General features: G+C 37.9%; 1 pseudogene; it reads left to right on the forward strand.

Moving 5' to 3' along the window:
* LOC117710280 (NACHT, LRR and PYD domains-containing protein 1b allele 4-like) overlaps positions 1–17,280 on the forward strand; it is a 41,339-nt pseudogene that overhangs the window by 22,751 nt on the left and 1,308 nt on the right.

Here is a 17,280-nt window from a genome sequence, read left to right on the forward strand (position 1 = left end):
CTATTTCTTTAGGGTTTATGGGACTGTTTAGATGGTTTGTCTAATCCTGATTTAACTTTGTTACCTGGTATCTGCCTAGAAAATTGTCCATTTCATCCAGATTTTCCAGTTTTGTTGAGTATAGGCTTTTGTAGTAGGATCTGATGATGTTTTAGATTTCCTTGGTTTCTGTTGTTATGTCTCCCTTTTCAGTTCTGATTTTGTTAATTTGGAATCTGTCTCTGTGCCCTCTGGTTAGTCTGGCTAAGGGTTTATCTATCTTGTTAATTTTATCAAAGAACCAGCTCCTGGTTTTGATGATTCTTTGTATAGTTCTTTTTGTTTCTACTTGGTTGATTTCAGCCTTGAGTTTGATTATTTCCTGTCATCTACTACTCTTGGGTGTATTTGCTTCTTTTTGTTCTTGATCCTTCAGGTGTGCTGTCAAGCTGCTAGTGTATGCTCTCTCCAGTTTTATTTTGGAGGCACTCAGAGCTCTGAGTTTTCCCTTTAGCACTTCTTTCATTGTGTCCCATAAGTTTTTGTATATTGTGCTTTTATTTTCATTGAATTCAAAAAAGTCTTTAATTTCTTTCTTTATTTCTTCCTTGACTAAGTTATCATTGAGTGGAGTGTTGTTCAGCTTCCATATGTATGTGGGCTTTCTGTTGTTTCTGTTGTTTTTGAAGACCAGCCTTAATTTGTGGTGATCTGGTAGGATGCATGGGATTATTTCAGTCTTCTTGTATCTGTTGATGTCTGTTTTGTGACTGATAATATGGTCAGTTTTGGAGAATGTACCATGAGGAGCTGAGAAGAGGGTATATATACATATATACTTTAGGATTAAATGTTCTATAGATATCTGTTAAATCCATTTGGTTCATAACTTCTGTTAGTTTCACTGTGTCTCTGTTTAGTTTCTGTTTATATAATCTGTCCATTGCTGAGAGTCGAGTGTTGAAATCCCCCACTATTATTGTATGAGGTGCAATGTGTGCTTTGAGCTTTTGAAAAGTTTCTTTTATGAATGTGAATGCCCTTGATTTGAAGAACAGATATTCAGAATTGAAAGTTCATCTGGTAAATTTTTCCTTTGATAAGTATAAAGTGTCCCTCCTTATCATTTTTGATAACTTTTGGTTGAAAGTTGATTTTATTCAATATTAAAATGGTTATTCCAGCTAGTTTCTTGGAACCATTTTCTTGGAAAATTTTTTTCAGCCTTTTACCCCGAAGTAGTGTCTGTCTTTGTCACTGAGGTACGTTTCCTGTATGCAGCAAATTGTTGGGTCCTGTTTATGTATCTAGTCTATGTCTTCTTATAGGGAGGTTGAGTCTATTGATGTTAAGAAATGTTAAGGAATAGTGATTGTTGCTTTCTGCTATTTTTGTTGTTAGAGATGGAATTATGTTTGTGTGACTATTTTTGGGGGGATTTGTTGAAAGTTTACTTTCTTGCTTTTCCTAGGTGTAGTTTCCCTCCTAGTGTTGAAGTTTTCCATCTATTATCATTTGTAGGGCTGGCTTTGTGGAAAGATACTGTGTAAATTTAGTTTTGTCATGGAACATCTTGGTTTCTCCATCTATGGTAATTGAGAGCTTTGCTGGGTATAGTAGCCTGGGCTGGCATTTGTGTTCTCTTAGGGTCTGTGTGACATCTGCCCAGGATCTTCTGGCTTTTAGAGTCCCTGTTGAGAATTTTGGCGCAATTTTTATAGGTCTGCCTTTATATGTTACTTAACCTTTTTTCTTTACTGCTTTTAACATTTTTTCTTTGTTTTATGCATTTGGTGTTTTGTTTATTATGTGAAGGGAGGAATTTCTTTTGTGATCTAGTTCGTTTGGAGTTCTGTAGGCTTCTTGTATGTTTATGGACATCTCTTTCTTTAGGTTAAGGAAGTTTTCTTCTATAATTTTGTTGAAGGTATTTGGTGGTCCATTAAGTTCGGAATCTTTGCTCTCTTCTGTACCTACTATTCTTAGGTTTGGTCTTGTCATTGTGTCCTGGATTTCCTGCATGTTTTAGATTAGGAGCTTTTTGCATTTTTTCATTTTCTTTGACCTTTGTGTTGATGTTTTCTATGATATCTTCTGCACCTGAGATTCTTTCTTCTATTTCTTGTATTCTGTTGGTGATGCTTGCATCTATATCTCTGATCTCTTTCATAGGTTTCTGTCTCCAGGCTTGTCTCCCTTTGTAATTTCTTTATTTTTTCTATATCCATTTTTAGATCCTGAATTTTTTTCAATTCCTTCACCTGTTTGGTTGTGTTTTCCTGTAATTCTTTAAGGGATTTTTGTGTTTCCTCATTAAGCACTTGTATATGTTTAACCTGTATTCTCCTGTATTTCTTAGGAAATTACATCCTTCTTAAAGTCATCTATAATCATCATGAGATGCAATTTTTAAATCCAAATCTTGCTTTTCCAGTGTGTTTGGGTATTCTGGACTTTTGTGGTGGGAGAACTGGGTTCTTTTTTAAACTTTTTAAAAAATTTATTGTATAATTTATTTATTTACATTTTAGATGTCATCCCTTTCCCATTTCCCCTCCCAGAACCCTCTATCCCATCTCCCTTCTCCTTTTTGCTATTATCCCATTTTAATTACATGCATGTATTAAGGTCAGATCTAGGTTGAAGGTCTAGCAATAAGTAGATGCAAATAGTCATGAAACAAGCAAGACAATAAACACAAATAGTCAAAGAACAAGCAAGTCATTAAACACAATTCCATGAACACTCCTGTGATCACTGTTTCTAAGGGCTTATCAGGATGACCAAAATATCTGAATCAACTTTCCTGTCCTAGCCTAAAGTCATTTTCATGTCTGAAGCCTACTTTTTTGTTCTTGCCTAAAATTTAGATTCCTGGCTGAAATTATTTCTTCGAGAACTGGGTTCTAATGATGCCAAATCACCTTGGTTCTGTTGCTTAGGTTCTTGTGCTTGCCTCTTACCTTCTGTTTATCTCTGGTGTTAGTTGGTCTTGCTATCTCTGACTGAAGTTTGTCTTTCCTGTGTGCCTGTGAGCCTGTGATCTTAAGTGTGTCAGCACTCCTGGTGGGATTTGGGTGTTGAGGGCTATAGGACAGCTGTAATTCTCGGGTATAGATGGAGACTGGAAGGATCCTGTCCCCAGCTGCTCTACTGTTCCTGTGCCCTGTGTACTCCTGATGGGTTCTTCTTTGGAAAGTTATTGGAGCAAAAGTGGTTATTTTACCTCTGGGCTTAGAAGTGAGAGCACTCCTGGAAGACCAGCTTTCTCCAGGCAGGATTTGTGTGTGGAGGGCTGTGAGACAGCCTAGGCTCCAGGAGAAAGCTGGTTTTTTTCTAATTCAAGACAGAAAGGGAATGAATCCAGAGGGAAGGGGAGGAAGGGGAGGAAAGGGAGAATCATGGAGAAGCAGGAGGAGTGGAAATTATAATTCTGATATATTGTATGAAAAAAGAACCTATTTTCAATAAAAATAAAATTAAAAGATGTTATAAAATAAAAATAAATTTGTTTTAAAAATAGGGATCTATACTAAAAGATAAAATTATTTTAATAAATAAAGATTTGCAAATTAACTTTAAGATAGATAGATATGTTTACAGAATAAAACACTAAAAGACTTTTAAAATTTACAAAGTCCTAACTAATTGTTTAAGATATGTAAAGTATAACACTTAGAGACAATATACATGATATTAAAGTTTGTAATGTCTAAGATTAACAATTATGAAAATGAATATATGTCAAATCAAGGTTTATTTTAAAATGTATGGTTATTACAATATTCCATAATATTATAAGTATCAGATTGAGGTAACTGATTTTCTGAGTGTTTGTTATGCTTTCTTTAACTGTACTGGGGTATTATCTACTACTCCTGTTTATCATTATAAGTCATTATGAGTGTGATCATCTCATGTGAGCTGTAATGCCGATGGCTTTGGGGTTTGAGAGGGATCAATTGTATTTTTTAAAACATCATCAATTCATTTATCACTTTAGTTTTTCCAGCCTAAACCACAGATTTTCTTGTTGAATGAATGCTTCCCAGTATGCAATGATAAACTGGAGCCCTGATTTCAGAATGAAATTTCCTCTTGGATGGTATGTTTCATGGTTCTGAAGAACTCTGTCTCTGAGTTGACAGCTTGAGATTCTGGTTAACTTGTCCTGGAGATGCCCAACTGGTCTGAGTGAAAATAACTTCTTAAGATCCCCTCACTGGCCGTGTCTCATTATAATGTCTCCACAGGAAAAGCATCAGCCAGATCATTGTTTGTTAGCTACATCCCTGAACAATGTGACCATTTATGAACAGTTATGACATGGACATCCTCTCATATTTAGAATCACTGCTTATATTAACCCTTCATATATGGTGACTTGGAATACTTTCACACAAGAGTAGGGAATACTTCAAAATTACTTGTATCAGTTATATTTTTGATAGCTATGTATATTCCTTACTTTAGCATTTTTTCCAATAGTCATTGCTATGGTACTTATAGCTTCTTCCATAGTGGCCCTTACCCAACAAGTGAAAACAGCCCATTTTTGTTAATCAGCTTGCTCATAATAGGTCTGTGTCTTTGACACTCTAAAAACATATAGATTAAAAATGAAAACCTAAGTTAAGTGCTTTAATAGGTGTGGTACTACACCTAGGTGATACTGTAAAACCTATACAACATCATTTAACTTTACTGTGCAATACTGGCTTTAGATATGTCTGTGTAACTATGGAGTATAATAAGCCTGTATTAAGGGATGAAATTTAAAAGACATTTACAAGAAATATGACATCATGAACATATTCATTTAGGTTTATTAACCCTTAAGCAATTAGTCATGGACCTGGGCCATGACTAAATTTTGGGTCAATACAAAATTCAATACATTTTGTATTGAATTCTCCTTTGGAGCTGACCAAGATTTATTATACAAGCTACAAGGATTTAACCTTTTTAACATCATTCAACATTCATTCATGTTATACTCAGAATATATTGTGGATATTTGACAGTATTAGGAGACATTTGCTGATTTAAGGGATAGCAAGATCTCTTAGACAGTCAGACATTTATTACTCATATGGTTTTAAAGGGGAAAATATATGTGAGGAGCTAGACTGACCTAAAACTTTTTCAGAGGCTCTGATGAAAAGACAAAAGGAACTTTGTTGCAGCCAGCAGCTCTACACAAGACAATGGTCAGCTGATATCTCGTCCTCAGGTCCCTCCCTGTTCAAGGCGCCATTCTGTTGCCGCCAGCAGCAACAATGTTGAACCGGGTTCACCTGTAAGAGAGGCTGAGAATAGGGAAACGGGTGGGAAGAGATGAAGCCAAGACAAAGTTCTCTGATCAAGGCTCCAAGTTTAATAATTTGCTTTCACATATAAAGGGGAAGTCCCACCCCCCAGAGTCTCTTCTCGGTTCAGCCCAGGGGCTGGGCAAGAAGATAGCAGTCTGGAAGGTGTCAAGGCTAGCTCAGCAGGCAGTCCATTCTTCTTAGCTCAGGTAGCAGGCTCCAAGGTGCCAAGGCTGGCAATGCAATGCCTCTCCTAGGTCCTACTGTTGCTTGGTCTATTGTGACAAATGACTTTTCAGGCCTGCTCAGGCCTGGGGGAAGGGCACAGAACTTTAGTTCTGTGTCTTTGTCCAGGAGTAGACTTGCCAAAACTGGTCTGACACTGGAGCCAGTGCCCCATCATCTTCTTAGAAACCTAAAAGGTTAGTTTTGGAAATGGTAGAAAATCTAAATTTAAATTTAAATTTAAATGCCATATTTAGCAGATTTCAGAAAGGTTTGAAGACCACAATCTATTATGTATATCTGAGTTATACAAGCTTTGTTCCTACTCACTTGCTTCAGACTCAAATTTGAAAACACATACAAGAAACTAGATGAAGCCTATTTCTAAAATTAGTCAATATTTTGTATGATGGAAGAAACTTTATATATACATAATAATATTATAGATTTGGGGATAATATTTATACTTTAAAAAAGTCTTAAAGAGTCAAATTAAATCCAAAACATTAAGAGATCAGTGACAATACAATAGTCCCTTATTTTTTGTTTTCTTCTGTCCCATACCAGCTGACTCTCCTGATAAGAGATCAAAATATTGGATTATCTTTTAACAAGCATGTATCGATGTAGCTCTTTGTATTCTAATGCTAATTATGTTCTCCAAAAAACTGTTTAAAGGAGAATGTCTGAATGTAGCTTCTGGGAACCTGCCCTTAGTTGGTTCTGACTTGTAATAAATTTGCAAACAACCAGTAACTGGGCAGGGCAGACAAAGGTAAGACTTTAGGATTCTCAGGTTTGTAGCAAGAGGGGGAGGAAGGAGAGAGCTGTCATGCCAGAAGAGTGTGGAGAAGAGAAGAGACACCATCCCTGAGAAGAGTATAAGACAGAGAGGAATAACTACAATGTGAAGGAGCTGGGAGAGCACAGCCAAGTTGGGCAGCCCACTGGGTCCAGAGCAGCCAATATAGAAAACAGAACTAGGAATTATCAGTGGGAGATAGTGGCAGTTAGGCAGTGGCCCAGCTATTTTGCTGCCTAAGGCACATTAAAATATACAGGCTCTCTCTCTCTCTCTCTCTCTCTCTCTCTCTCTCTCTCTCTCTCTCTGTGTGTGTGTGTGTGTGTGTATGTCTTTCATTTGGGAACAGAAAACTTTGAAGATTGTAGGAAACTCACTGATGGGATACATTAATTTAAAAAATATTTTAACACATGGGTTTAGAGAAAGAAAGAGCCATGCTCCTGCTCCAAAGCCAGCTTTAATTTTCAATTAAATTAAAACATATAAAGATCATTTGCCACTTTTGTCTGTAGACTGCAGTAATAGCAATTTTGGCCAATCGTCTTAGGACATTTTCTCTTGTGGATCCACCCTTTTCCTTAAGAGTTTTCACTAGTCCAGTGGTCTCCAGATTCCTAGATTGAAAGCTTTTATTTTAGCTAGAAAGATAAAAACAAAACCTGTCCCAATTCTAATTCTGGAGAGTTCCTTTTTTTGGTAGATTATATCTTTCCTAGGACAAATGGGGAAAAGAAAAAGTATTATCTTTCAAGTGAAATGTAAAATATTGCCCCTCTCTGGATCCCTGCAACTGGAGCAGACACCCAGCTGGTCTGCTCCCATGTGGAAACCATATCCCTAGACATCCCAGAGAGGCCACTGACCTCAGAGAGGCAGGTAAGATCAGTTAGTTGCCCACCACCATATGCCTCAGAACTACATCTGAGAGTAGGAAGCTCACAGGATCCACCAAGCACCCAAACCCCACCCCTGCAGAATACCACTCCCCCTCTGCCCCTCTCCAGATCCCTGTGGCTGGAGCAGACACCCAGCTGGTCTGCTCCCATGTGGAAAACCGTATCCGAAGACATCCCAGAGAGGAGACTGACCTCAGAGCAGCAGACACCCAGCTGGTCTGCTTCCATGTGGAAACCATATCCAGAGACATCCTAGAGAGTCCACCAACCTCATAGCAGGGGACACAATACCCTGAGACATCCTAGAGGAGCCACAAAACTCAGGGCAGTAGACTCCATATCCTGAGACATTCTAGAGGAGCCACTGCACTGATAGCAGGGGACACCATGTCCTGAGACATTCTAGAGGAGTCACTACACTCAGAGCAGCGAACACCTAGCTGGTCTGCTCCCATGAAGACACCTTATCCTGAGACATCCTAGAGGAGACACTGCACTCAGAGCAGCTGGAACTCAGGATCACAGAGACATCTGGACCCTGAGAAGTTCTGACACAAGCAAGATAACTGGAAAGACAGGCTCCAGTCAAAACCAATGAATGCAGGTAGCACTAGAGTTAACCAAATGGCAAAAGGCAAGCACAAGAACGTAAACAAGAGAAACCAAAGTTACTTGGCATGACCAGAACCCAGTTCACCCACTATAGCAAGCCCTGAACACCACATCATACCAGAAAAGCAGGATTCAGATTTAAAATCACTTCTCATGATGATGTTAGAGGACTTTAAGAAGGACATAAATAACACTCTCAAGGAATATGAGGAGAGCACAGGTAAACAGGTAGTAGCCCTTAAAGAGGAAACACAAAAATCCCTTAAAGAATTGCAAGAAAACACAACCAAACAGGTGAAGGAATTAAACAAAACCATCCAGGATCTAAAAATGGAAGTAGAACCAATAAAGAAATCTCAAAGGGTGACTACCTTGGAGATAGAAAATCTAAGAAAAAGACCAAGAGTCATAGACGCAAGCATCACCAACAGAATACAAGAAATAGAAGAGAGAATTTCAGGTGCAGAAGATACCATGGAAAACATTGACACAACTGTCAAAGAAAATGCAAAATGCAAAAAGCTTCTAACCCAAAACATCCAGGTAATCCAGGACAAAATGAGAAGGCCAAACCTAAGGATAATAGCTATAGGTGAGGGTGAAGACTTCCAACTTAAAGGGTCAGTAAATATCTTCAACAAAATTATAGAGAAAAACATCCCTAACCTAAAGAAAGAGATGTCCTTAAATATACAAGAAGCCTACAGAACCCCAAATAGACTAGACCAGAAAAGAAATAATTCCCATCACATAATAATCAAAACATCAATTATACAAAACAAACAAAAAAAATACTAAAAGCAGTAAGGGAAAAAGGTCAAGTAACATATAAAGGCAGACCTATAAGAATTACACCAGACTTCTCACCAGGGACTATAAAAGCAAGAAGATCCTGGACTGATATCATACAGACTCTAAGAGAACACAAATGCCAGCCTAGACTACTATACCCAGCAAAACTCTCAATCACTATTGATGGAGAAACCAAGATATTCCATGACAAAACCAAATTTACACAATATCTTCCCACAAATCCAGCACTTCAAAGGATAATTGATGGAAAACTCCAACACAAGGAGGAAAATTACAACTTAGAAAAAGTAAGAAAGTAGTTTTCCAACAACCCCAATAGAAGATAGTTACACAAACATAATTCCAACTCTAATGACAAAAGTGACAGAAAGCAACAATCATTTTTCCTTAATATCTCTTAATATCAATGGACTCATTACTCTAAGAAAAAGACATAGACTAGCAGACTGGATACATAAACAGGACCCAAATTTTGCTGCATACAGGAAACACACCTCTGTGACAAAGACAGACACTACCTCAGAGTAAAAGGATGGAAAACAATCTTCCAAGCAAATGGTCCCAAGAAACAAGCTGGAGTAGCAATTCTAATATCAAATAAAATTGATTTTCAACCAAAAGTAATAAAAAAGATAAGGAAGTATACTTCATATTTATCAAAGGAAAAATGTACCAAGATGAACTCTCAATTCTGAACATCTATGCCCCAAATGCAAGGGCAACCACATACAAAAAAGCAACTTTATTAAGGTCAAAGCATACATTACACCTCACACAATAATAGTGGGGGATTTCAACACCCCACTCTCAGCAATGGACAGATCATGGAAACAGAAACTAAACAGAGATACAATGAAACTAACAGAAGTTATGAACCAACTGGATTTAACATATATATATATATATATATATATATATATATATATATATATATATATGACATTTCACCCTAAAACAAAAGAATATACCTTTTTCTTAGCACCTCATGGTACCTTCTCCAAAACAGACCATATAATTGGTCACAAAACAGGCCTTAGCAGACACAAAAAGATTGAAATAACCCCCTGCACCCTATCAGACCACCATGGACTAAGGCTGGTCTTTAATAATGACAAAAATAATGGAAAGCTCACATACACGTGGAATCTGAACAACTCTCTACTCAAGGATGACTTGGTCAAGGAAGAAATAAAGAAAGAAATTAAAGACTTTTTAGAATTTAATGAAAATGAGGACACATCATACCAAAACTTGTGGGACTCCATGAAAGCAGTGCTAAGAGGAAAACTCATAGTTCTAAGTGCCTACAAAAACAACTGGAGAGAGCATATACTAACAAATTGACAGCACACCTAAAAGATCTAGAACAAAAAGAAGCAAATATACCAAAGAGGAGTAGACAGCAGGAAATAATCAAACTCAGAGCTGAAATCAACCAAGTAGAAACAGAAAGAACTATATAAAATATCAACAAAACCAGGAGCTGGTTCTTGGAAAAATCAACAAGATAGATAAACCCTTAGCCAGACTAGCCAAAGGGCACAGAGACAGTACTCAAATTAATAAAATCAGAACTGAAAAGGGAGACATAACAACAGGAACTGAGGAAATTTTAAAAAAATCATCAGATCCTACTACAAAGGCCTATACTCAACGAAATTGGAAAATCTGGATAAAGTGGACAATTTTCTAGACAGATACCAAGTGTCAAAATTAAATCAGGAACAGATAAACCATCTGAACAGTCCCATAACCCCTAAAGAAATAGAAGCAGTCATTAAAAGTCTCCCCACAAAAAAAATTAAAAAAAAAAAAAAAAAAAAAGGGGACCAGATGGTTTTAGTGCAGAGTTCTATTAGATCTTCAAGGAAGACCTAATACCAATTCCCTTCAAACTATTCCATAGAATAGAAACAGAAGGAACACTACCCAATTCGTTCTATGAAGCTACAATTACAGTCATACCTAAACCTCACAAAGACCCAACAAAGAAAGAGAACTACAGACCAATCTCTCTTATGAATATTGTTGCAAAAATACTCAATGAAATTCTCACAAACCGAATCCAAGAACATATCAAAACAATTATCCATCATGATGAAGTAGGCTTTATCCCAGGAATGCAGGGATGGTTCAAGATTCAGAAATCCATCAATGTAATCCACATAAACAAACTCAAAGAAAAAAACCACATGGTCATCTCACTAGATGCTGAGAAAGCATTTGATGAAATTCAACATCTCTTCATGGTAAAAGTCTTGGAAAGATCAGGAATTCAACACCCATACCTAAACATAGTAAAAGCAATATACAGCAAATCAGTAGCCAACATTAAACTAAATGGAGAGAAACTTGAACCAATCTGAGTAAGATCAGGGACTAGACAAGGCTGCCCACTCTCACCCTACCTATTCAATATAGTACTGGAAGTCCTAGCTAGAGCAATTAGACAACAAAAGGAAGTCAAAGGGATACAAATAGGAAAGGAGGAAGTCAAAATTTCACTATTTGCAGATGATATGATAATATACTTAAGTGACCCTAAAACTTCCACCAGAGAACTTTTAAATCTGATAAACAACTTTAGCAAAGTGGCTGGATATAAAATCAACTCAAACAAATCAATAGCCTTCCACTACTCAAAGGATAAACAGGCTGAGAAAGAAATTAGGGAAATGACACCCTTCACAATAGCCACAAATAATATAAAATATCTTGGAGTGAATCTAACCAAGTAAGTGAAAGATCTGTATGACAAGAACTTCAAGTCTCTGAAGAAAAAAATTGAAGAAGATCTCAGAAGATGGAAAGATCTCCCATGCTCCTGGATTGGCAGCATTAACTTAGTAAAAATGGCCATCTTGCCAAAAGCAATCTACAGATTCAATGCAATCCCCATCAAAATTCCAAATCAATTCTTCATAGCGATAGAAAGATCAATTTGCAAATTCATTTGGAATAACAAAAAACCCAGGATAGCAAGAACTATTTTCAATAATAAAAGAACTTCTGAGGGAATCATCATCCCTGACCTCAGACTGTACTATAGAGCAGTAGTGATAAAAACTGCATGGTATTGGTACAGAGACAGGCAGGAAGTTCAGTGGAATAGAATTGAAGATCCAGAAATGAACCCACACACCTATGGTCACTTGATCTTTGACAAAGGATCTAAAACCATCCAGTGGAAAAAGGACAGCATTTTCAACAAATGTGCTGACTCAACTGGAGGTCAGCATGTAGAAGAATGCAAATCAATCCATTCTTATACCCTTGTACAAAGCTCAAGTCCAAGTGGATAAAGGATCTTCACATAAAACCAGATACACTGAAATTAATAGAAGATAAGGTGGGGAAGACCCTCGAATACCTAGGCACAGGGGAAAACTTCCTGAACAGAACACTGATGGCTTATGCTCTAAGATCAAGGATTGACAAATGGGACCTCATAAAATTGCAAAGCTTCTGTAAGGCAAAGGGCACTGTCAGTAAGACAAAACAGCAACCAACAGATTGGGAAAAGATCATTACCAATCCTACATCTGATACAGGGCTAATATCGAATATATACAAAGAACTCAAGAAATTAGACTCCAGACAACCAAATAACCCTATTAAAATGGGGTGCAGAGCTAAACAAAGAATTCTCAACTGAGGAAACTCGAATGGCCGAGAAGCACCTTAAGAAATGCTCAACATCCTTAGTCATCAGGGAAATGCAAATCAAAACCACTCTGAGATACCACCTCACACCAGTCAGAATGGCTAAGATCAAAAACTCAGATGATCATAGATGCTGGCAAGGATGTGGAGAAAGATGAATACTCCTCCATTGTTGGTGGGATTGCAAGCTGGTACAACCACTCTGGAAATAAGTCCATTGTGTAGTTTTGCCTTCTTTGTCAAAACTTGAGATGCGTAAGTACCTGGACTTACTTCTCAGTCCTTGATTCGATTCCAATTATCGACCTTTTTATTAATTTTGGTGGGAAGTCTATATTATTAAATGACTACTAAAGCTTCCTTCCTGGGTCCATTTGCTTGGAAATCTTGTTCCAGTCCTTAAATCTAAGATAATGATCTTGAAGTATGTTTCTTACATAAAGCATAATGCTGGATCCTGTTTTGACATCCATTCTGATAGTATATATCTTTTTATGGGGAAATTGAGTCCATTGATGTGGAGAAATATTAAAGACCAATGGTTTTTAATTCCTTTTATTTTGCTGTTAGTTGTGTGTGTGTGTGTGTGTGTGTGTGTGTGTGTGTGTGTGTGTGTGTGTGTGTGTTTTGGTTTGGTTTTTCTGGTGTGAAATTATTTATTTCCTGTGTTTTCTTGGGTGTAGTTATTAACCTCCTTAAGTTAGAGTTTTTCTTCAACTATCTTCTCTAGGACTGGATTTACGGATAGATGGTGTGTAAATTTGGTTTGCTGTGGAATATCTTGTTTTCTTGACTAATGGTAATTGAAAGTTTGTCTGAGTTTGGTACTTTGGGCTGGCATTCTGGTCCCTTAGACACTGCAAGACATCTGCCCAGGCTCTTCTGGTTTTTTTCTTCTCTTCTGCTTTTTACATTCTCTGTTGAGAAGTTTGGACAATTGTAATAGGTCTGCCTTCATATATTACATGGTCTTTTTCTCTTGCAGCTTTTAATATTTTCTTTGTTCTGTATATTTAGTGTTTTGATTATTATGTGGCAAGAGGATTTTCTTTTTGCTCTAATATATTTAGTGTTCCATAAGCTTCTTGTATGCTCACAAGTATTTCTTTCTTTAGGTTAGAAAATTATTCTTTTATGATTTTGGTGAAAATTATTTCTAGGCTTTTGAGGTAGGAGTCTTCTCCTTGTTCTACTTCTATTGTTCTGAAGTTTAGTCTTTTCATGGCATCCCTAATTTTCTGTAGGTTTTGTGTCAGAAATTTTGTTGATTTAACATTTTCTTTGACCAATGTGTCATTTTTTTGGTATATTCTACTCCTGAGATTCTCTCTTCTATGTCTTCTATTCTGTTTGTGGTGCTTGCATGTATAATTTCTGTTCTGTTACCTAGGTTTTCATCTCCAGGATTCATTCAGTTTGTGTTTTCTATATTGCTTCTATTTCCATCTTCAGGTCTTGAAAGGTTTTATTTATTTTATTTCCCTGTTTGCTTGTATTTTCTATATTTCTTTAAGAGGTTTATTCACTTTCTATCTAAGGAATTCTATTATCTTCATAAGATTGGATTCAAGGTCATTTTCTTGAGCTTCAACAGTATTAGGGTATCCAGGACTTGTAGTTGGATAGCTGGGCACTGGTAGGGTCATATTACTCCAGCTCTTGTTGACTGTTTTCTGACTCTAGCCATTACCCATCTGACTTTTGTGGTTAATATAGCCTTAGGTGCTGATTTCTGACTTTGTTGGATAGATTTTTGGATCAATTTTCCCCTTAGTTCATGTTTCCTCTTGTCTTCTACCTGAGTGGCCTGGGGTTCTCATGACTAGTGAATCTTCAGCTCCAGTAGGGTGTCTCCTCTAGAGTTTTTGTGGCCTGCATAGCATCTGGGATTTCAGGTGCTCATCTTGCCTCTAGGATCCATAGTAACAGTGTCCAGGATTCTTGGTGCCACAAGGGCCTTTGGGAAAATAGGCAGAATTATGAGCCATGAAATAGAGTCCAGGGGATGGATACAGTTCAAGGGTGTTGGGTATATTTTAAGGGAACTTGGAAGGCAAGGGCTTGGAGTGGGTTATCTGTGGTGCCTGCAAGCTTCTGAAAATGCAGGCAGAGTGGTGGGCCTGAATATGGGGCATAGGGAACAGTGTGAAGACTACCACTCTTGGGTGTGCTTTAGGGTATATAGAAGGCTGGTGATTTTTGAGGGACTGGGGCTTACCTGGTTGTCCCTGATGTCTGCAGGCTTCTGTGAATACAGGCAGAGTGGTGTGCTGGAAAATGAATCACAGGGAATAGACAGGGGCAGAGTTTGAAATCTTAAAGCCTGTCACCAGTCATGTACTCCTTGACACAAACCCATACCTCCTAAGCCTCCCCAAAGCATACCTTGAGTTGAATAAACTATTTAAATGCCCATAACTCAGGGTGACATCTCATTCAAAACACCACATCTAGCAAGCTCACGACCCTGGCTTTGATTCACAGCAGAAAGAAAATTTGTGTTATACCCTCTGTATACTTGCCTATAGGAAAACTGAATCACACTTTATCTGTTAGCTTATATTCACATGTTTTCTTTTTTATTATCAATCATAATTTTTACTTTTTAACACAGGGGTTAGAAACAGAAAAATGCAGGATGTGGGGAAGGGGATGACACAGGAGCATAGGTATTTAGGGAGAGTACATATATCTTTCAGAACAGGGTATCAACTGGGTAAAGGTTCAGGGGACAGGTCACTATGACTCTGCCTATGATTCACTTGTCCTTATCTAAGTTGGTACTATCTGCCAAGGCTACCTATTTTACAAGGTCTATGACTACTCAGGCTGGTAAATTTCCACAAAAGCTGCCTATTTACAATAGCTTATAGCCATCTGTTTCAGTGTTTTTCCACAGAGAACCAAGACTTTGTGTTAGCGGGCATATATATCATTGCTGATTTTAGGCTTATGGCTCATTTTAGGCCTTCAGTGTGTAAGCATGGCTGCCCCTGACATCTCCTCCCTTCTCTAAGTATAGAAGGGCCATGGCAATTCTAATCTTGCCAAGGCAGGAATAGACGCCTGACCTCCAGTAATTAAAGGGAACCTTGTAATGGCTCCGGTCCTCCTGTCGTTTTCCAATGAGGCATGAGGGCCATACCCATCCCAGTGTCTTTTTCCTGGAGAGGGGATACTTTTGACATCAACCCCTATTGAGTCAGGCTTGTCCCTCAGGGGACCCAGAAACATATTCTTAACTTTTATTTATATTCCCTTGCAGTGCTTAGCCTTGCAGCCTAAGCAAGAATTGTCAACCTTACTTCCTTTCATCTTGGGACCATTAATTGGGTTATTTTTGCTTATTTCTTTTGGTCCCTGGGCCTTAAATAGGCTGACTAACTTGGTGAAACAAAAGATGGATAAACTGATAGCAAAATCTATTCAGATACATTGTCATAAGTTAGCTATGGAGGACCACAAGAATCAATATGAGGTTATTACTCTATCCAGGGTGTTCTCAAATCCCATCTTCACCCAACCTAAAAGAGGGGACTTCCGACCCTAGACCAAGCAGGGGGGGCACCTAGAACCCCCTCTGACTGGCAATCTGAATTTACATGTTTTCTTAATGAATCAAGCCTGTCTTCTCCTGGAAATAAATGTCTAGTACAGTATCATTCTGAAGAGGCTACAGAGAATAATGCCTACAGAGAATAGCATGATGAAATGGATCTTTTTCCTATTCTTGGCTATTTTAAGTTATCTCTATGTGTCTATGTTTATTTAAACTTATTCTTAAAGGGCTTGATACAGATGTTTCAAGTAGAAGAGGTCTGATGTGAAGATTCAGAAGAAATCTGAGTATGTAGAGATGGAGTCAAGATAGGACAGGAGAAACCAGGAACACCAGCCTGCTTGAACAGGACAGTGTCATTAGGAACATAGGGTGATACCATAGGAAAGTGGAAGACTTCAGCTGCTAGGAAGAAAGTAAGGTTGAGCGGAAAAGTCAGCAAGACAAGGATGGCAAGAAAAAAACAGAAGCTCATTGCACACAGGAAAAAAGGGAAAGGAGCAGCTCAGAAAATTAAGGCATCAAAGATGGCAGGATGAGCCATTTCTCTGTGTGTGGCTCATAACAGCACCTCATGCTTTTTAAATAATATATTCTGGACTTTCACATTCATTCAGTGTAAATAGTGACAATGCATCCTCTGGGAACTAGGGGAGTGGATCATCAAGAAAGAACACTTGCTGCTTTTCCAAAAGATGTGGATCCAATCACAAACATTTGATGGCTCACATTATCTTAACTGTAGTTCCAGAAGATACAAAACCCAGCTTCTAGACTCTGCTAGTTCCTACATTCATATAGGGCACAGACAAGCAGGCACACACAAAGCAAATATATATAAATCATACACACAAAGTAAAAATATATCAATTTTTTTTTAAAAAAATCATTCTTTGAAGTTTAGTACTTGGTTTCCCTAATATTTCTTTGGTGTTGAAAATTTATCTGTACATCTATCTCTGTGTGTGTGTCTCTCTCTGTGTCTCTGTGTCTCTCTCTTGTCTGTGTGTGTATATGTGTATGTGAGAGAAAGGAGAGACAGAGAGAGAGAGAGAGCGAGAGACAGAGACAGAGACAGAGAGAGACAGAGAGAGAGAATCTACTCTCCCTTCTCCCTGTGGTCCTCTATCCTTGGAAGGATACAAGGATCATGTGAACCAACACAGCTGTAGTATAGTGTGTGTGATCACGCTTACCATACTGTCACAGAATCATTCCCAACTACTGATCCTGAGTTCTCTTTCTTTGAGCTTTCCATCATGAAACTCGGGAAATCTGTTCCAAAGGAAAGCAGGTGCTCTCACATCAAAGAGAAGAAGCCCTTCTGAATTTCCAAGGTTGCACATTAGGTCAAGCAATGGGCTGAACACTATAGATTAGAAAGCAAAGATGTAAGGCATTTGTTCACACACTTGGTAA

Source organism: Arvicanthis niloticus, chromosome 6, assembly GCF_011762505.2.
Source record: "Arvicanthis niloticus isolate mArvNil1 chromosome 6, mArvNil1.pat.X, whole genome shotgun sequence".
In the NCBI taxonomy this organism is placed as follows: domain Eukaryota; kingdom Metazoa; phylum Chordata; class Mammalia; order Rodentia; family Muridae; genus Arvicanthis; species Arvicanthis niloticus.